This window comes from Moschus berezovskii, chromosome 10 (assembly GCF_049115385.1).
Source record: "Moschus berezovskii isolate FMDL1 chromosome 10, NW_MosBer_1.0, whole genome shotgun sequence".
NCBI lineage: Eukaryota > Metazoa > Chordata > Mammalia > Artiodactyla > Moschidae > Moschus > Moschus berezovskii.
Window position 1 is genome coordinate 87,982,578 of NC_142469.1, and position 22,684 is coordinate 88,005,261.

Sequence of the window (22,684 nt, forward strand, 5' to 3'; positions counted from 1 at the left end):
CAAGTCCAAGAAACTCAGAGAGTCCCCAACAGGATAAACCCAAGGCGAAATACTCCAAGACACATATTAATCAAATTAACAAAGATCAAACACAAATAACAAATATTAAAAGCAGCAAGGGAAAAACAGCAAATAACACACAAGGGGATTCCCATAAGGATAACAGCTGATCTTTCAGCAAAAACTCTTCAGGCCAGGAGGGAATGGCAAGACATACTTAAAGTGATGAAAGAAAATAACCTACAGCCCAGATTACTGTACCCAGCAAGGATCTCATTCAAATATGAAGGAGAAATCAAAATTTTTACAGACAAGCAAAAGCTGAGAGAATTCAGCATCACCAAACCAGCTCTTCAACAAATGCTAAAGGATCTTCTCTAGACAGGAAACAGAGAAAGGGTGTATAAACTCGAACCCAAAGCAATGGCAACAGGATCATACTTATCAATAATTACCTTAAACGTAAATGGGTTGAATGCCCCAACCAAAAGACAAAGGCTGGCTGAATGGATACAAAAACAAGACCCCCATATATGTTGTCTACAAGAGACCCACCTCAAAACGAGGGACACATACACAATGAAAGTGAAGGGCTGGAAGTGAAGATATTCCATGCAAATAGAGACCAAAAGAAAGCAGGAGTAGCAATACTCATATCAGATAAAATAGACTTTAAAACAAAGGCTGTGAAAAGAGACAAAGAAGGACACTACATAATGATCAAAGGATCAATCCAAGAAGAAGATATAACAATTATGAATATTTATGCACCCAACATAGGAGCACTGCAATATGTAAGACAATTACTAACAAGTATGAAAGGGGAAATTAACAACAATGCAATAATAGTGGGAGATTTTAATACCCTACTTACATCTATGGATAGATCAACTAAACAGAAAATTAACAAGGAAACACAAAGTTTAAATGATACAATAGACCAGTTAGACCTAATAGATCTCTATAGGACATTTCACCCCAAAACAATGAATTTCACCTTTTTCTCAAGCACACACGGAACCTTTTCCAGGATAGATCACATCCTGGGCCATAAATCTAGCCTTGGTAAATTCAAAAAAATTGAAATCATTCCAAGCATCTTTTCTGACCACAATGCAGTAAGATTAGATTTCAATTACAGGAGAAAAACCATAAAAAATGCCAACATCTGGAGGCTGAACAACACGCTGCTGAATAATGAAGAAATCAAAAAAGAAATCAAAATATGCATAGAAATGAATGAAAATGAAAACACAACAACCCAAAACCTCTGGGACACTGTAAAAGCAGTGCTAAGGGGGAAGTTCATAGCAATACAGGCACACCTCAAGAAACAAGAAAAAAGTCAACTAAATAACCTAACCCTACATCTAAAGAAACTAGAAAAGGAAGAAATGAAGAACCCCAGGGTCAGTAGAAGGAAAGAAATCATAAAAATTAGGGCAGAGATAAATGCAAAAGAAACAAAAGAGACCATAGCAAAAATCAACAAAGCCAAAAGCTGGTTCTTTGAGAAGATAAATAAAATTGACAAACCACTAGCCAGACTCATCAAGAAACAAAGGGAGAAGAACCAAATCAATAAAATTAGAAATGAAAATGGAGAGATCACAACCGACAACACAGAAATACCAAGGATTATTAGAGAATACTATCAGCAATTATATGGCAATAAAATGAATAACCTGGAAGAAATGGACAAATTCCTAGAAAAGTACACCTTGCCAAAACTGAACCAGGAAGAAGTAGAAAATCTGAACAGACCCATCAGAAGCACGGAATTAGAGACTGTAATCAGAAATCTTCCAGCAAACAAAAGCCCAGGTCCAGACGGCTTCACAGCTGAATTCTACCAAAAATTTAGAGAAGAGCTAACACCTATTCTACTCAAACTCTTCCAGAAAATTGCTGAGGAAGGAAAACTTCCAAACTCATTCTATGAGGCCACCATCACCCTAATCCCAAAACCTGGTAAAGATCCCACAAAAAAAGAAAACTACAGGCCAATATCACTGATGAACATAGATGCAAAAATCCTTAACAAAATTTTAGCAATCAGAATCCAACAACACATTAAGGAGATCATACATCATGACCAAGTGGGCTTTATCCCAGGAATGCAAGGATTCTTCAATATCTGCAAATCAATCAACGTAATACACCACATTAACAAACTGAAAAATAAAAATCATATGATTATCTCAGTAGATGCAGAGAAAGCCTTCGACAAAATTCAACATCCATTTATGATAAAAACCCTCCAGAAAGTGGGAATAGAAGGGACATAGCTCAACATAATAAAAGCTATATATGACAAACCCACAGCAAACATTATCCTCAACGGTGAAAAACTGAAAGCATTTCCCCTAAAGTCAGGAAAAAGACAAGGGTGCCCACTCTCACCACTACTATTCAACATAGTTCTGGAAGTTTTGGCTATAGCAATCAGAGCAGAAAAAGACATAAAAGGAATCCAAATTGGAAAAGAAGAAGTAAAACTTTCACTGTTCTTGATGACATGATCCTCTACACAGAAAACCCTAAAGACTCTACCAGAAAACTACTAGAGCTAATCAATGAATACAGTAAAGTTGCAGGATATAAAATCAACACACAGAAATCACTTGCATTCCTATACACTAATAATGAAAAAATAGAGAAATTAAGGAAACTATTCCATTCACTGTTGCAACGAAAAGAATTAAATACTTAGGATATATCTACCTAAGGAAACAAAAGACTTGTACATAGAAAACTATGAAACACTAGTGAAAGTAATCAAAGAGGACACTAATAGATGGAGAAATATACCATGTTCGTGGATTGGAAGAATAAATATTGTAAAAATGAGTATACTACCCAAAGTAATTGATACATTCAATGCAATCCCTATCAAGCTACTAACGATATTTTTCACAGAACTAGAACAAATAATCTCACAATTTGTATGGAAATACAAAAAACCTCGAATAGCCAAAGCAATCTTGAGGAAGAAAAATGGAACTGGGGGAATTAACCTGCCGGACTTCAGGCTCTACTACAAAGCCACAGTCATCAAGACAATATGGTACTGGCATAAAGACAGAAATATAGATCAATGGAACAAAATAGAAAGCCCAGAGATAAATCCACACACCTATGGACACCTTATCTTTGACAAAGGAGGCAAGAATATAAAATGGAGAAAAGACAGTCTCTTTAACAAATGGTGCTGGGAAAACTGGTCAGTCACTTGTAAAAGAATGAAACTAGAACACTTCCTAACACCATACACCAAAATAAACTCAAAATGGATTAGAGAGCTAAATGTAAGACCAGAAACTATAAAACTCCTAGAGGAGAATGTAGGCAAAACACTCTCTGACATAAATCACAGCAGGATCCTCCATGACCCACCTCCCAGAATATTGGAAGTAAAAGCAAAAATAAACAAATGGGACCTAATTAAAATCAAAAGCTTCTTCACAGCAAAGGAAATTATAAGCAAGGTGAAAAGACAGCCTGCAGAATGGAAGAAAGTAATAGCAAATGAAGCAACTGATAAAGGATTAATCTCCAAAATATACAAGCAGCTCCTGCAGCTCAATTCCAGAAAAATAAATGACCCAATCAAAAAATGGGCCAAAGAACTAAACAGACATTTCTCCAAAGAAGACATAAAGATGGCTAACAAACACATGAAAAAATGCTCAACATCCCTCATAATCAGAGAAATGCAAATCAAAACCACAATGAGATACCATTTCACACCAGTCAGAATGGCTGCTATCCAAAAGTCTACATGCAATAAATGCTGGAGTGGGTGTGGAACCCTCTTACACTGTTGGTGGGAATGCAAACTAGTACAGCCACTATGGAGAACAGTGTGGAGATTCCTCAAAAAACTGGAAATAGAACTGCCATATGATCCAGCAATCGCACTCCTGGGCATACACACCGAGGAAACCAGAACTGAAAGAGACACATGTACGCCAATGTTCATTGCAGCACTGTTTATAATAGCCAGGACATGGAAGCAACCTAGATGTCCATCTGCAGACGAATGGATAAGAAAGCTTTGGTACATATACACAATGGAGTATTACTCAGCCATTAAAAAGAATGCATTTGAACCAGTTCTAATGAGGTGGATGAAACTAGAGCCTATTATACAGAGTGAAGTAAGCCAGAAAGAAAAACACCAATAAAATATACTAACGCATATAAAGATGCAAATGATAACCCTGTATACGAGACAGCAAAAGAGACACAGATGTATAAAACAGTCTTTGGGACTCTGTGGGAGAGGGTGAGGGTGGGATGGTTTGGGAGAATGGCACTGAAACATGTATATTATCATATGTGAAACGAATCGCCAGTTCAGGGTCGATGCATGTTACAAGATGCTCGGGGCTGGTATGCGGGGATGACCCAGAGGGAGGATAAGGGGAGGAGGGAGGTGGGAGGGGGGTTCGGGAAGGGGAACTCATGTACACCCGGGGCGGATTCATGTCAATGTATGGCAAAGCCAACCAATATAACATTGTAAAATAATTAGCCTCCAATAAAAAAAAAGAAAAAAAATGTAATTAGAGAATATTATGAGCAAATTTATGCCAGTAATTTAAATTGAGGTAAAATAGACAAATTTCTTGATGAGCAAAAATTTCCAAATGGACTCAAGAAGAAAGGGAAAACCTGAATACCCTATAAAAATTGAATAAATTTAATTCCTGATTCAATTCTCACCAAGATAATTCTAGGCCCAGGAGGCTTTACTTCTTTACTAGAAAATTCTACAAAACATTTAAGAAATAATACAATCCCCACTTTCAAGAAGTATCTCACAGAATGGGGGTTGCCGGAAGTGGGGAGTGGAAGATGGAGGAAATGAGTGGAAGTGGTCAAAAGTTGCCAACTTCCAATTATCAGATAAATCAGACTGGGCAATGTAATGTACCACATTGTAACTGTAGTTAACAATGCTCTATTGTGTGCTTGAAAGAGAGTAAATCTTAAAAATTCTTATCACAAGAAAATAAATTGTAACTCTGTGAGGTGATGGATATTAACTTATTGTGCTAATTATTCTGCAGTATATGCATACATCATTATGCTATACACCTTGAACTAATACGATGTTATAGATCAATTATATATCAATAAAACTGGGAGGAAACATTTAAAGAAGAATAGCAATCCTGTATAAACACTTATAGACCACAGAGGAAGGAGGAACACTTCCCAACTTGTTCTGGTAGGCCAGCATCACCCTGACATCCAGTACTGCCCTTCGATGCCAGCAAGCAGGTCTTAGCTCTGGACTCCGAAGCTTCAGGAAGCCCCACACTTTGGAAGGGGAAGGCACTCCTTAAGATTTTCTAAGTCCCCTGGTGTCTGGGATCAGTTGAGGTTAGCAATGACACCTGGGCAGAGTGCCGTGAGCCTGGACCCTCATAAGTCCTGGTCTCATGTTTTTTCTTACCTGACTCTCTTCTATTTACCTGGGCTCAATTATATGCCATATTTGCATATGGGATTCATACCTATAGGGTCAACCCAAGAGCCTGTGGCAAGGTTCCAAGGGCCCGTGGCAAGGTTCCAGTTCCAGGAAGGTGGACTGGCAAGCAGATTTCTCCCCTTGTCTAATACTATATTGCTTTTGAGGGGTCTTGAAATATTGGGCCTCCAGAATGGAGCTGATATGATAATTATTTTCTGGCTGTGCTTGTGACATCTTGTTTCCCCAATCAGGTATTGAACCCATGCCCTCTGCACTGGAAGCATGGAGTCTTACCCACCAGACTGCCAGGGATGTCCTTGATATGCTGATTTTGAGTGACTTATGTCAGACATATCAGGCTTCCTAGGTGGCACTACTGATAAAGAACCAGGAGACTCTGGTTGGATCCCTGGGTTGGGAAGATCTCCTGGAGAAGGAAATGGCTACCCACTCCAGTATTCTTGCCTGGAGAATCCCATGGACAGAGGAGCCTGGTGGGCTACAGTCCATAGCATCACAAAGAGTCGGACCCGACAAAAGTGACTTAGCATGCACTCTGTCGTCTCTGGGCCACTAAGAGTTCACAGCCAACCCTTGGGTTTGAGTCACACATTCAGACCAATGCTTTGACTTTCACCCACCTACATTCTGACAACTATGCTGTTCACAAGTCCAGCCCCTGAAGGAAGCAGGTGTCCTTTCCCTGTGGTGGCAAGAATGCTTTACCCCTTGCACTCCCCTCTCTTGCCTTGGGGTTGGTCACCCACTCCCTTCTGCAGGCTTCATATGACGTGTCAGGCAGTCCTCTGGAAGTGGTTGTACCTGTCTCCTGTCTCCTCTGGGGGTTTGAAAATCATTGCTCAGCACACCCATTGCCTTTTTTTTTAAATTTTTAATTGGAGGCTAATTACTTTACAATATTGTATTGGTTTTGCCATACATTGACATGAATCTGCCCCGGGTGTACATTTGTTCCCCATCTTGAACCCCCCTCCCACCTCCCTCCCCATCCCATCCCTCTGGGTCATCCCAGTGCACCAGCCCTGAACATCCTGTATCATGCATAAAACCTGGACTGGCGATTCATTTCACATATGATAATACACACCCATTGCCTTTCTGCTTGATTTCTCCCTCTCACCTCTGACTAGTGTGGCCCTGCTGCCCCTGGGGTTTAGTCCTGCCGGATAATCAGGGAACATTCCTTATACAAAAAGGGATGGCCTTTCTTGCTTTGCCCACAGGCCCCCACGTCTCTTCCCGGCTAGTGGCAGTGTCTGGAAAACATCAGTGTGGTCAACACGGAAAGATCACATTCTAAAAATGCACTGATTCCAGTCTAAAGACTTATATCTAGGCTCTGAAATTCCGAACCGTACATTGAGCACAACCAAAAAAAGAAAGATCATTCACATTTCCCTGCATACTTGGGGTAAGATTCGTGTTTGTGGCCGTCATCCACAAAGTATAGTAACAACTGTTATTGTGTCTCATTGGAAGCCAGTATTCATGGGCGGTAGATAGGTCATGTGACATTGTGAGTTAATGGTGTGATCAGCATTAAATAAAAGGTAGCAGCAGAGAATTGCAGAGGTAATTCTGCAAACAGTGCGAACAGGTTCCAGCTTTATGAGTAATACTAGCATTGCTATTTCATTTCTGGTAGTGAGTCAAGACATAAACCAGAAATGATGCATTTGATAATAAAAACTGGAAGAAATGGTTCCTGGACTTAAATTCGAAGAGCTGGATAATAGAAAAGAAACTTCCTGTGCACCGATAAGACAATAAACAAATACATGAACATCTCTTTTCTACCTATGCATCACATAGACTCATGGATTTTGTAGTACATTTTTAATCAAATTATTTATATAGACAAAGACCCAGCAAAAAAAAAAGAAAAAATGCCTGGAGCCTCACACAGTCTAGCAAATAACAAACCAAATGCATCATACAGAAAAGAAGCCTACAGACAATATCCCTCAAGATCTTAAAGATCTCAAAATTCTTACCTGAACATTAACAAATTGAATCCAGCAATTATAAAAAAGATAATCCATCACAATTAACTGGAGTTTATCTCAGTAATACAAGGTTTGTTTAGCATTATAAAAAGCCATCAATTCAGCATATTAGCTAAATAGAAGAGAAAATGGCATGATAATCTCAATAGAGGCAGGAAAAGAGTTTGACAAAAAGTAAATGTCCATTCATGAAAGCATTCTGTGTCAGGCAAAGGGTTTGGGCGACAGAGCCTCCTCAAACAGAGAAAGCCCTGGTCCTGGAGATAGGCTGAGTTATGACCATGTACTTCGACGCCTCATTCCAGAACTGAGGCTCGGAGAAGACCAGGAACATTCTGGAGGACCCACCCTGAAGCAACTGAGCACACATGCATGTTCTGGGTCTTTGTTGCTTCACAGGCTTTTCTCCAGTTGTGATAAGTGAGAGCTATTCTCTAGTTGCAGTCCACAGGTTTCTCATTGAGGTGGCCTTCTCTTGTTTCGGAGCATGGACCTTAGGGCGCAGACACTTCAGTAGCTGCAGGACGTGGGCTCAGGATTTGTGGCTCCCAGGCTCTAGAGCACAGGTTCAGTAGCTGTGGCGCAAGGGCTTAGTTGCTCCATGGCACATGGGATCTTCCCTGACCAGGGATTGAACCCGTGTCTCCTGCTTTGGCAAGGGGATTCTTTTCCACCGAGCCATCAGGGAAGTTCCAGATCTTGACTTTCTTATTCTCACTTTCCTGCGTACTTCCATCTTTGTTATCTGGGCTGGAGCAAGAAGTCCCTTAATGAGGGGAAGAAATCCAATAAACAGAAGCAGAAAACACTTGGGTTGTCATCCATGAGGTTCCACTGATAGGACCAAATCCTAGCCAGGCTCATTTTCAGGCAGATCACTCTTGACAGATGCCCTCTGAAGCTTTGGGGTTACTGCATTTTTGAAAATAATATCCCAGAGTTCACCTCTTGCTACATCATCTAACTTTCAGAAGAGTTAGGGCACAGAGTGCTCTCTTGTTTGAACATCAGTTAAGACTAAGAAAAAAGACTGTTTCCCTGCAGGAGAGTTTCAGTGTAAATCCTCTCTCCAGTTCAGCTGTGTTGGGGATGTGAGTGAAAGCTCTGAACAGGACAAAGCTGTTCACTTTCCTAAAAATAATTTTTTTTAACCTGCAGTATATTCTTTCTAGCAGTCAAGGGGCAGTTTTTAAATGCTCCACTCTAGTAAGTGGAGATAAAGACATTATCTCCCTTTCTGGCATTGCCATCCAGAAAGGGTAACAGTTTTCCTTACTGTGTGCTTTCTCACTCTTTATTTAGACATGAAATTCTAATGGCTTTAAAATAACCTGTGATATGTACATACTCTTTGGTATGCGTCAACTATGTAGACATTTAAAATGATGACACAGGAAGAATAATTTGGAAATGGTTGTGATGGATTTCCTCTCCCTTTTCTCTGCCCCTCCGTGGCCCCCATCCTGCACAGAGACCCCTCCTCCTCCTTCTCCCAGATTTCTGACCATTTGCTAGCCAGGCAATTTCTTAACTCATTATTTCTGCCTATTTATCAGCCTTCAGCTCCTTCTCTTTATTGCTGTCTACACTGCCCTCCTCTCCAACAATTTTCGTTCTGTCTCCTTGCTTGAGACAGCAGGTTTCACAGCCTCCACTGGGAGTGGTGGGCATTCCCCAACGCTGGAGGGCTTGGTCCCTTTTATCGAGAAAAATGACAGGCGAGGGGGCCTGAGACAAGAGTGTGGATGTGGGGGAGAACTGGGCTGGGACTCTGCCAGGCCCCCTGCTAACCTGAACAGAGTGCCTTTGTGTCCCCCACCGTGTGGGACACAAAGTGTGGGTCCCAGAACAGTGGAAGTACTCCTGTTAAATTGTTTGGAGATTGTTAGGCGATTAGCATATCGATTGTTACCACAGACCCCAAACTCTGGATCTCCCCAAGATCCTTCAGCGGCCCTTCATTCTGTTTCTGCCCCCTCCACATCCCCTTCAGTGAGTGAAAAGGAACAGTTGTAACAGACAAGAAAGCGCAGAAAAGCATTCATGGTCTTTTGTGACAAATTCCCGAGTTTACCTTCCTGAGGCTGAAAGAAAACTCTTCTGTTTGAAACAAAAAGGAAATGAATGGTGAGCTCCAATCGCGCAGAGCCTGGGCTCTCGAGCTGCAGAATCAGACAGGCGTGGCTTTAGTTCCCAGCTGGGCTATTGCCTCACTGAAAAGTGAAAATGTTAGTCGCTCAGTGTCCGACCAATGGACTGTAGCCCACCAGGCTCCTCTGTCCATGGGATTCTCCAGGCAAGAATACTGGAGTGGGTTGTCATTTCCTCCTCCAGGGGATCTTTCCCCAGGGATCAAACCTGGGTCTCCTACATTGCAGGCAGATTCCTTCCCATCTGAACCTCCAGGGAAGCCCCCGGGGGGCCTCTTTATTCAGCTCTCTAAGCCTCAGTGTTCTCATCTGGAGAGTGGAGATAATAATCGACCCTTCCTCACTGAGCTGCTATACATGAGCAGTGAGACAGTTTTAATGGGCTCAACCTAGCTTATAAAGCTTATCAAGGGAAGACAGTCCTACTCTTCCAATGCCATGTAGAAACTAAAGGACTCATTAGAAGTGGCAGGTATTCGCTGCCCTTCAGGAACTCACAGTCCAATCAAAGAAACAAAAACACAAAGAAAAAAATAAGTAAAATAAGTAAAAATATAATTGAGGAAAAGATTGATGTTATAGACAATGGCCATTATAACAGACAAGAGAAATTTGTGAACCCTGAGAAAGGTATTAGAAATACTATAAAGGACACAACATTTGCTTAACTTTAAGAAATCAAAACTGTCTATGTACAGCCATTCCCATACTATCTTTACGATCCTTAAAGTTCTGAGATAGTGGAAAATTACAGATGGTTTTGCAGGACAATGTCTGTGACTACAATCGAACTTGGCCTGAATCTTAGCCTTCTGCCCTAATGGCTATGGGAATCCTATCAAAGGGACAATTGGAAGCAGCTCTGAGTAAGATCACTGTGAAGAGGGCCACGAGAATGCTCTTCAGCCCCCTTATCTTAGCAACTCTTAGGAATAGTTGCTTTTAATCAAAAGATTAATGTTTTTCAGGCCTAGAAAATATTGTGAATTATTTATCGGTAATTTATTCCCTTCATTTTTCTCTGTTCTTTGTGTCTGGAAATCCTGTTATTCAGATGTTAGACAGTCTGGACTGGTCCTACAACTCATCAATCTTTTCTCTAATCATTTATCTCTTTGCGTTTTTATTTGCTCTGCTTTCTTGGGAATTTCCTCATTTTGTCTTCTAGCCCTTCAACTTAGCTTTTCAAACGTGAACATGTTTTTAATTTCCAAAAGCTCTTTTATGCTTGTTATATGTTTCTATTTTATAGCATCTTATTATTTTATTTTCTAGATGCAATCTCTTCTCATTTCTCGAGCCTCTTAATGTTTGAAATACATTATCCCTTTTCTATATTGGTTTTGTTGACTACACACTGCATTTTCTTTTTTTATTTGGGTGCCTCTCTGCCACTTTAGAGCTTTCCCCAGAAGCAAGAGAGTTTTTGGTTGTTCCTTCATGTTTAAGAGAGCGATGCTAAAAAATCAATTTCGGTCTCTAAGAAGGTGGGAGGGGTTGTCAACCCAACACTTTCTATTAGAGGTTTTATCTGGACAGTTAGATGCTCTCCAGTTTCACCATCTGTAGATCTTTCTTCGTTGACTGATTAGATGCCCTGAGAAGAGTCTTTCAAACTCCTGCCTGAAGGCCTAACTGCTAGTGCTCTGGAAGTCATATAGGAAGATGAATGGTGGAAGAGGAGTGTCTCAAGATTTGGGATCGATAGTTGTGTGTGTGCGCATGCATGCAAGTGCATTGTACATAAATAAACTGTTTTAGGCAACCCCATGTACCTCTCCACAATTACCTTATTCAGGCTGCTATAGCAAATACCATAGACAGGATGGTTTAATCTGCAAACATTTATTTCTCATAATTCTGGAAGCTGATAGTCTAAGATCAAGGTGCTGGCAGATCCAGCTCTGGAAAGACCCTCCATCTTCATACTCTGCCCTCTCCTTCTCCCTTTTTATGTGCCAGGTCTCAAAAAACATTGATTCCCTCCCTCCCTTTGTCTAGAAAGTTTGAGCAGGGGAGTAGCAAGCAGACTTGCATTTCTGAAAGATGGCCGTTGTTTCAATGTGGAGACTGAAAAGCAGGAGACCTCTGCTCTGGTAATGTGGGGCATGGACATGAGAATGAGGGATGATTGGGAAAATGCTTTAAAACAATGCTGTCCAGTAGAACTTCCTGCCATCATGGCAGTATTTTATGTTGACACTGTTTTGTGTAAGAGCTACTCGCTATATGTGGCTTTTGAGCACTTGAAATACAGCTAGCACAACTAAGGAATTGAATTTCTAATTTTTTTCCAATTTGTGTGTTAGTTGCTCAGTCATGTCTGACTCTTTGCAACCCAATGGATTGTAGCCCATCAGGCTCCTCTGTCCATGGAACTCTCCAGGCAAGAATACTGGAGTGGGTTGCCATTTCCTTTTCCAGGGGATCATCTCGACCCAGGGATCGAAACTGGGACTCCTGCATTGCAAAATTTTTTCAATTTACTTAACTGAAATAGTCACAGGAGTTTCTTGGAAGTGTAGCTTTAGAAGTAGAACTGTATGTGCATGCATGCATGAGTGTGTGTGCATTTAAAAAACATTTTTAAATACCATTATTGAGGTATAATTGGTAAAAATAAATAAACTGCATATGTTTAAAGTGTACATTTTAATGTTTTGACGTTTGCATCTACCTTGAATCCACGACCATAATAAGAAAGTGCACAGCCGCCCTCTGAAAATTATACATAAAATTAGCACACCTGAAAAACAGATGCTGGGTAAACATGAAAGGACACTAGATTGCATCACCTGTTTCTTTTTCTGCTTCAAGGACAAAAATGCAGAAAAACAAAACTTCACACCTTTTTTGTCTTTTTGGTGTTTTGGGGTTTTTTCCTTTCCAATTTCAACATTATATAGAGATTCTTACAGCTGAGATAAAAGTTCCAGAAGGGATGGAAATAAGAATAGATTCAGATATAGAAGTGACTTGGGGCGCAGAAAAGTCGGAGGAGGTCTCTGCACCGGGGTCTTCACTGTGCCTCCAGAAAGAGCTTTCAACCAACTTGAGACATGTCGTGTATGAAATTCAGACTACTTTCAAAAGATGATGGCTCAGATGGTAAAGAATCTACCTCCAATGTAGAAGACCCGGGTTCAATCCTTGGGTCAGGAAGATCCCCTGGAGAATGGAATGGCATGCCAGTACAGTATTCTTGCCTGGGAAATCCCATGGATAGAGGAGCCTGGTGGGCTACAGTCCATGGGGTCGCAAAGAGTCAGACATGACTGAACGACTAACACTCACTCACTTAGGCTTCCACTTGGAAATCCTATTGTCCCTGGGAATTTCACTTGAGATTAAGATTTTCTCAATAAACTTTCTTGTGGGTTTTTTTCATTGTATAGATTTTACCACTTAAATGTTTGCATTACATAGGGTTTCTGTCAGGAACACTGTTGTTCTAATCCAGGGAGATGGGCCATTTTCAAGATTTCAGGGAAAAAGAAGGAAAATAATTCAAAAAAAGTTAATGGGGGAGCATTTTAGTTCAGTTCAGTTTAGTTCAGTCACTCAGTCGTGTCCGACTCTTTGCAACCCCATGAATCACAGCACGCCAGGCCTCCCTGTCCATCACCAACTCCCAGAGTTCACTCAAACTCATGTCCATCGAGTCGGTGATGCCATCCAGCCATCTCATTCTCTGTCATCCCCTTCTCCTCCCACCGCCAATCCCTCCCAGCATCAGAGTCTTTTCCATGTGTGAGTCAACTCTTCGCATGAGGTGGTCAAAGTTTTAGAGTTTCAGCTTTAGCATCAGTCCTTCCAATGAACACCCAGAACCAGTCTCCTTTAGAATGGATTGGTTGGATCTCCTTGCAGTTCAAGGGACTCTCAAGAGTCTTCTCCAACACCACAGTTCAAAAGCATCAATTCTTCAGTGATCGGCTTTCTTCACAGTCCAACTTTCACATCCATACATGCTGCTGCTGCTGCTAAGTACTCTTGCCTAGAAAATCCCATTGTTGGAGGAGCCTGGTAGGCTGCAGTCCGTGGGGTTGCTAAGGGTCGGACACGACTGAGCGACTTCACTTTCACTTTCCATCCATACATGACCACTGGAAAAACCATAACCTTGACTAGACGGACCTTGGTTGGCAAAGTAATATCTCTGCTTTTTAATATGCTATCTAGGTTGGTCATAACTTTCCTTCCAAGGAACTTCCAATTAACTTCCTTTTAATTTCATGGCTGCAATCAGCATCCACAGTGATTTTGGAACCCCCCAAAAATAAAGTCTGACACTGTTTCCACCATTTCCCCATCTACTTGCCATGAAGTGATGGGACCGGATGCCATGATCTTAGTTTTCTGAATGTTGAGCTTCAAGCCAACTTTTTCACTCTCCTCTTTCACTTTCATCAAGAGGCTTTTTAGTTCCTCTTCACTTTCTGCCATAAGGGTGGTGTCATCTGCATATCTGAGGTTATTAATATTTCTCTTGGCAATCTTGATTCCAGCTTGTGCTACTCCCAGCCTAGCATTCCTCATGATGTACTCTGCATATAAGTTAAATAAGCAGGGTGACAATATACAGCCTTGATGTACTCCTTTTCCTATTTGGAACCAGTCTGTTGTTCCATGTCCAGTTCTAACTGTTGCTTTCTGACCTGCATACAGGTTTCTCAAGAAGCAGGTCAGGTGGTCTGGTATTCCCATTTCTTTCAGAATTTTCCCCTGTTTATTGTGATCCACGCAGTCAAAGGCTTTGGCATAGTCAATTAAGCAGAAATAGATGTTTTTCTGGAACTCTCTTGCTTTCTCCAAGTTGTTGGTAATTTGATCTCTGGTTCCTCTGCCTTTTCTAAATATATCAATTTGGGATTTCCCTGGCAGTCCCGTGTTAAGACTCTGAGCTGCCAGTGAAGGGGGCCTGGGTTCCATCCATGGTTGGGGAACCAAGGTCCCACATGCCATCTAGCGGAGCCAAAAAAAAAACCACCACTGAACTGAACTGAACCTATCAATATTAAGACACGGTCCTCTCCTGTCTTTGCTCTGAGGCTCACAGAATGTGTCTGTGGGAGCCCAAGGCCCCACCTCTGCAGGGCATCCTGTGAAGATACTGCGTGCCGCAGAACATTCTCATCTTCTTAAGGTTTTTTTAAGGAAATTCTTTTTACTCCCCCAAAAACTAGTTATGTTGATATAGGAACTGTCCTTAGACACTGATGTGGGCCACTTTGTTTAATGATAAAAATGAGATAATTCCTTTCATTAAAAGATAAATTTGTGGGAATTTCCTGGCAGTCCAGTGGTTAGGACTTGGAGCTTTCACTGCGGTGCCAGGGTTCAATTCCTGGTTAGGGAACTAAATCCTGCAAGTCACACGGCACACAAATAAATAAATAAATTGATTTGTGATAAATCCAGGCATTCTACTTAACATTGATCTTTCATTTTCCTTCACCTCATAAACCCCCTTCAGGCCTGGATAGACTAAGAGTGCTTCATGCATGCACGCATTGATTTCATTCACGAAATATTGATGATAGTTCTCTCTGTGCCAGGTACTTTTCTAGGAACTGGAGATGCAACAAATCCTACTCTCACCCTAGCTGACATGGGTAAGACAGAAAATTAAAAAGAACAGCAGTAAATATACAGTAGGTAAAGATAAGGACTGTAGGGAGAATAAAATTGAATAAGTGACAGAATTGTCAGAGGAGGAGGAGTTGCTCTCATATATAATTTTGTCAAGCAATTCACTAAACAGATCTGATCAGATTTCTGCAGTTAGTGGGGGAGTTAGCCATATGGATATCTGAGGAAAAGGCGCCAGGGCAAGCTTTTCTTTGGTGTGTATGGGATTGGCTGGGGCAGAGCAAGCCAGAAATCGGGGAGAGAGAAGAGGGCCAGATGATGTAAGACACAAGGGGTTTTATCACAGAGACCTGGAACCCAGATGAGATCAGAAGTTTTTGGCTGATTGCAGGCAGAGCTGTGATGTTATCTAACATATGTTTTTAATGGACCACTCTGCTGTCATAAGACTAGACTTGACATGGTGTGGGAAGTCCAGTAATGTCCATGTCCTAATCCTTGGAAACTTTGAATATGCTATATTACATGGCAATAGAGAATTCAGGTTGCAAATGAAACTAAGGCTGCTAGTTAGGTGGGGAGAAATAGGTAGATTATCCTGGATTATCTGGGTGTGCCCCCATGTAACCACAGGGCTTCTTCTGAGGCAACGTCAAAGATGCGACCGTCATTGCTGGCTTTGAAAATGGAAGGGGCTCATGAGTCAAGAAATTCCGGCAACTCAGAAGCTGGAGAGGGCAAGGAGCCTTCCAACACATTTCAGATTTCTCATCTCCAGAAACATGAGATCATTAAATTTGTATTGTGTGAAGCCACTAAACTTGTGCTAATTTGTTACAGCAGCAATAAGAAACTAATAAAGATGGGGTGCGAAGGTGGAAGCAAAGACAGTTTAATCACTGGGCACTTACCATGTGCCAGACGCTGGGTTAAGTACTGATGATAAAAAGATAAAACATATAGTTCCTATTGTCAAAAAGCACACAGACGAAGAGAGACACATAAACAAGTAATTACAGAAGAGAGTAAATACTGCATACAGATGTACATGAAAGCCTCACCCCTGACACAAAGAGAGTTGTCATCCTTTTCTTCTCTTTGGAAATTAGGAAAGTTTTTTTTTTTAATTTTAATAAAAGTTCTAGATAAATGCTGAGGAAGAAAAGATCTAGACATGCCCAATGGTAGAATAAGCACATGTAAAGTCACAGAGATATGAAATGGGGTGGAATAGTCCATCACTGATGGAGAAGGCAATGGCAACCCACTCCAGTACTCTTGCCTGGAAAATCCCATGGACGGAGGAACCTGGTAGGCTACAGTCCATGAGGTCACTAAGAGTTGGACATGACTGAGCAACTTCACTTTCACTTTTCACTTTCATGCATTGGATAAGGAAATGGCAACCCACTCCAGTGTTCTTGCCTGGAGAATCCCAGGGACGGAGGAGCCTGGTGGGCTGCCATCTATGGGGTTGCACAGAGTCGGACATGACTGAAGCGACTTAGCAGCAGCAGCAGCAGCATTCCAGCAATGTAAGTAGTTTGGAGATGATAAATACAGTGGGGCAGTAGGAAATGAATTGGGAGACATACAGATCATGAAGAGTTTTCCATACTGAGAATTGTAGACAGTGGGATAACTGCAATAATTGCAGGAAATTAATCAGGAAAGATTAATTCTAAGATCATTCTAAGGGCAGTGGGGAGCATATATTGGATAAGGATGAAGGACAGGATTGGAAAAATAAAGGCTTAACAAAAGAAAGATCCCAGAGTGGTAGATTCAATCAGACTTGGTGACTGATTGGATGTGGGTCTTGGAGGAGAGGGGATAGTCTAACGTTACTCTAGGATTTTGGTTTGGCTGATATATAAGTTAGGACTAGGTTTGCTGTGAGTAATAAAAACATAGCAAAGTCTAGGGAAAATTGATGCCTAATTTCTTGTGCATAAGTCCAGAAGTTGGCAGTGTAGGATTAGAACAGCTCTGCTCCCTGAAGCCTCAGAGACTCAGGTTCCTTACAGCACAAAATTCAGTATTTCTGGGGTATTACCTCAGCCTTGTGGCCAAGATGGCAGCTCAAGCTCCAGTCATCACATTCACATTCCCAGCAGCAGGATGGAGGAAGGAATAAAGAAAATAAAGGCAAAGGAAGGATGCTAGCAATATTTTCAAAAGCTGCCACATGGCACATCAGTTTGCCTTTTCCTTTGGTCAAAACTTAGCTACAGAGAGTTTGGGAAAGTAGCCTTTATTCTGAGTGGCCATTCGTCAGCTAGAAATATGGATGGTATTTCTATGGAAGGAGGAGAGAGTAGACAATGGGTGATTAGCTGGAGCAGCTTTGCAGCAGCTTTGCTCAAACTAATCTCTGGTGATGCTATCACTGAACCAGACAGAGAGAAAGAACATGGCTTGGGTTATGTTGAGTTTCAAGCATTTTGAGACTATAAAATTGGAGCTGTATAATGGTTGTTAAAGAAAATGGGTCTAAAGAGCAGAAGCAAGAAATATGCTAGAGGTGAACACTGGGAAATCATTGTGACTTAAGGGTAAAGGTTACTGAGAGGTGTGAGGGAGGTTCAAGGGGAAGGGGACATAGATACACCTATGGCTAACTCATGTTGATATACAGCAGAAACCAACACAACAGGGGACAGCAATTATCCCCCAATTAAAAATAAATAAAAGTTTTAAAAAGAGTAAAGGTGAGTTTATTCAAATTGAGTCTAAAGAATGTCAGAGGAAAAAGGTCAAGAAGACCTTTGGCAATGTCAATATTTATGGGAAACAGAGGAAAAAAGAGTCAGCAAAAGCACAGAGGGATCCACGAAAAAAGTGATTCATCAGAATCCACAGGAAGAGCGAGTGTCAAAAATGTGGAAAGAGTCAGCAGTGTGAAATCTTAGAAAGGATGATGAAAGGAAGACCAGCCAGAGAAGGAACCGCACAAGTTCATCATTAGGAGGCCATCGTAAAGACTGGCAGGATGGTTTCGGAGGTGTGATGAAGGGAGAAGCTATGCTGCAGAGAGTTAAGAAGCAGATTTTTTTTAAGAAGTATAACAACTATAGACATCTTTTAATGATGAAAAGTTCAACAAAACAGAAACACCAGGCGATAAGAGAAATTTTACATGGACGCATGTAAGATGATTTTATTTAACCTGAATTTCCTTTTGGATAAAGTACTGGTGAGTGAAGAGGTAGGGGAAGCGGGTGGCTGTTCTGCAACCCCTGGGCGACAGCTCCGGCAAACCAGCCCCCACGCGTACCCACAGGCACTAAAGTCCAGCGCGGGATTCAAAGAGCTCACTTCGGCCTCTAATTTCTTTTTATACTTCTGCTCTCTAATTTTATCTCCCTCTATGTCAGCAACTCCCACTCCCTCACTCATCTCCCCCACCACAAACACATGACCAAGGGATGGCCTGTGAGAGAACCCCATCCCTCTGACTCTACTAATTAGAACAGAGATGAACAACTAAGTCAAGTTCAGCCATCAGAGTTCCCCTTTCTGGGTTTTGACTTTAAAGAGAAAAAAAAACCAGATCTTGCCTTTTATTTTATACAACTGGAAGGATATGAATCTGGAACAGTCATGTTTTTAACACGTGTTTTTACTACATCTCAAAAAGCCTATATGTTGGAGGAAAGACTTATACTGATGTAGAAGGGAAATGGGGAGAAAGTAGGAAGGAGAGGGCACCTGACGTTACTTAGCCCTCATGTTCAAGGAGCTAACCTGACTCCTGGCTTACACAGCTCTTCCTCTCTGAGAAACACCTTGAGTCTTCTCAATAATTTCTCCTTTTTGGTTAAACTAATTTCAGGAGTGATTTCTCTGACTTAACTGAATACACCAAAGGACTTATATGGTCCCCCAATTCCCACCACCCCAGCAAGCTATACTTAGGGAATAGATGTAATAATCATGGAGGTCTGGGTAGCTGGGCATTCAAAACAAATACAAATGGCTTCACTGTGGTCAAGAGCCCCAGACAAATGAGCCAGACAGTACCCACACAGTACTGTTCTGGAGGAATGAAGGCAACACCTTCTGAAGGTCAAAGATTCAGGTGTTCGGAAAGACAGAGAAGATTGAGGTATAGAAGTTTGGGAAGATACAGAAGTATACAAAGATATAGACAGATGTTTGGGAAGAATTACGAGCAAGGAGAAAATACGACCAATGTTCTACTTGCATTAAGAAAACTAAAAGTGAGTTGGTTGAGGACAACTGAATAAATTGCCTTACCACATGAAATAATTCACTGGGGCTTTAGAAACTGCTTTGGAGAAATACAGACGGTTGAGATGACTCAGTGACAGAACTCTCATGGTGCAGTGGCTAAGACTGTGCTCCCAGTGCCAGGGAACCCAGGTTCTATCCTGGGTCAGGGAGCTAGATCCCACATCCTAAGTCCCTAAGACTTAAGGCAGTCAAATAAATAAATATTTTTAAAAAGATAAGTATCAACCAGTTGCAATAAACCTTATGCAGATCCTGATTCTAAGAATTAAGAAAAAAAAAGAAAGAAAGAAATGACTCAGTGACATAAACTATAATACCAAACTGTCTGGCAATGGTAATTACCATCAAACATTAACAGTTCATTTCACTTAAGTATTTTTGGACACTTATTAGGGACTCAGAGAGTAAAGCGTCTGCCTGCAATGGGGGAGACCTGGGTTCAATCCCTGTGTCGGGAAGATACCCTGGAGAAGGAAATGGCAACCCACTCTGGTACTCTTGCCTGGAAGATCCCATGGATGGAGAAGCCTGTAGGCTACAGTCTATGGGGTCGCAAAGAGTCGGACATGACTGAGTGACTTCATCGTCACTTTAGGAATTCAGAAGAATACAAAAGAAATAGAAGGCAAAGCGCTGACCTCAAATGCTCCAGTGCTATAGAGAGGACAAGGCTTGACACACATGAAACACAAGGGTTTAAAAGGACACAATCAAAGGCAGAGTATATGCTGTTTTGCCTCGAAGTTTCAGTAACATAGAAGCAACCGAAGGCTTCTGCATCTCCACTTATGAGGATTCCATTTCCTAAACTGGATCAGACTAGATGGGGAAATGTAAAACCTTCAGTATTACCAACTTTTTTGCCCACTGAAAACTCAATATATCCAAACCAGCAACATTCAGAATAAAATTAATTTTGGCCAGTTGATAAGCATTCAGTTCAGTTCAGTCGCTCAGTCGTGTCCGACTCTTTGCGACCCCATGAATCACAAAACGCCAGGCCTCCCTGTCCATTACCAACTCCCGGAGTTCACTCAAACTCATGTCCATCGAGTCGGTGATGCCATCCAGCCATCTCATTCTCTGTCGTCCCCTTCTCCTCCCGCTCCCAATCCTTCCCAGCATCAGAGTCTTTTCCAGTGAGTCAGCTCTTCGCATGAGGTGGCCAAAGTATTGGACTTTCAGCTTTAGCATCAGTCCTTCCAATGAACACTCAGGACTGATCTCCTTTAGAATGGACTGGTTGGATCTCCTTGCAGTCCAAGGGACTCTCCAGAGGGCTCTAAAATGACTTCCCTGGTGGCTCAGATGGTAAAAGCATCTGCCTACAATGCAGGAGACCCGGGTTCAATCCCTGGGTCGGGAAGATCTCCTGGAGAAGGAAATGGCAATCCACTCCAATATTCTTGCCTGAAAAATCCAATGGATGGAGGAGCCTGGTAGGCTACAGTCCATGGGGTCGCAAAGAGTTCGACACAACTTCACTGTCACTTTCAGAGGGCTTTAAACATCATCATATCCCCCCTTGGCATTCTGATATGAAATCGAAAACGGAGACTGTCCTAGGATGTTGAATTACCTTTTACCCTCATAGCATGGACTTGAAGTCATGTGGATAAAAATGACAGCAAATAGAGCAACAGGAGAATAAATATTAAACTATTACAACTTTGTGTGGGTGCTAAGTCACTTCAGTCAAGTCCCACTCTTTGCGACCCTGTGGACCATAGCCCACCAGGCTCCTCTGCCTATGGGATTCTCAGTGCAAGACTACTGGAGTGGGTTACCATTTCCTCCTCTAGGGGATTTTCCCAACCCAGGGATTGAACCCGAGTCTCTTACATCTCCTGAAAATTGGCAGATGTGTTCTTCACCACTAGCGCCACCTGGGAAACACAACTTTGTGCTTTACTGAAGAAAAAAAATCTTAGAGATGTTTGCTTTAAACTTCATAAATAGAACTTCCATACACTTCTAATTCTTCATGTAATACTTAGAAACTAAAAATGAAAGTAAAATTAGGATAACATAAATAATTTTTTAACAAGGTAAACTCAACCACAATTAAATGCTTGAATGGAAAAAAATTCCATTAAATTATTCCGGGGGCTATTTTTATTATCCACATGTCCTTAGGGAAGGAGGAAACTATTTAATCATACAATTGCTCAGATTTTACTACAATGCAAATTTCAGTTCTCTGTATCTTTATATAGTTGCATATTTTTTTAAAGATAGAATTTTAACAGAAAAAAAAATAGCACCCCAGAAAAAAGAAAATACAATCTAGAAATATTTTCTATGTCAGAGCTTACTTTCACACATATGGAATGAAAAGATTTAATTGAAATACATCAAAACTTGCTCATTATTGTATATATCCATGCACATTTTGGATGTTTCATATTTTCCCGGGCATCCACATAGGTTCCAAGGAAAACTCTACTGGGTTACATTTTGTCTACACAGATAAAAGGAGAATTGCACTCTTCTAAATTGGTGATGGCTTTTCACTCAAATTCAAGATTAAAGAAGTTTAAGTTCTTGCAATTATAGCTCTCTAGACCACATCAATGAGTCTCCACAGACTTACCTTCGCTAGAAATTGTACAACTGAAGAGATGAAAAAACAATGACATCCTCTTTAATTAGAGCTTTCTAGATCCATTCTCCGTATATTATAGACATCCTTCAACTTGATTCTAACACATTTAAGGCATCTGAGGAAAAAAAAGTGAACAGATCTCATAACAACTTTAAGTATACCTCTCATTAGTTACTATTTTCATGGGGCCACAGAACTTCCTGTGGTTAATGGTTAACACCATCTGGTGGCCTGCAGGACAGGTGGCAAATGCAGACTCATTAGGGCTCAAAGGAGACTTGAGAGGCCACCTTAATTCATTTCTCTGCCTTTAGGCAGAAGAGGAGAAATAGGAGATGCTATCAAATTTTTGAAGACTCTCAAGAAAGTAGATTCTAGGACATAAAAACAATAACTCCCAAAAAAGTCAGCATCTAGCAAGCTGCATCATCAGCTCTCATTGTCACTGTCAAGATATTTTAAATCTGTGAGCCTTGGAAAATAGAGGCATGACACAACTAATCTCTGGATGTCAACACGTTTACCAATTGTGACTCCCCAGAAAATACACATAACTCATATCTGCACAGTA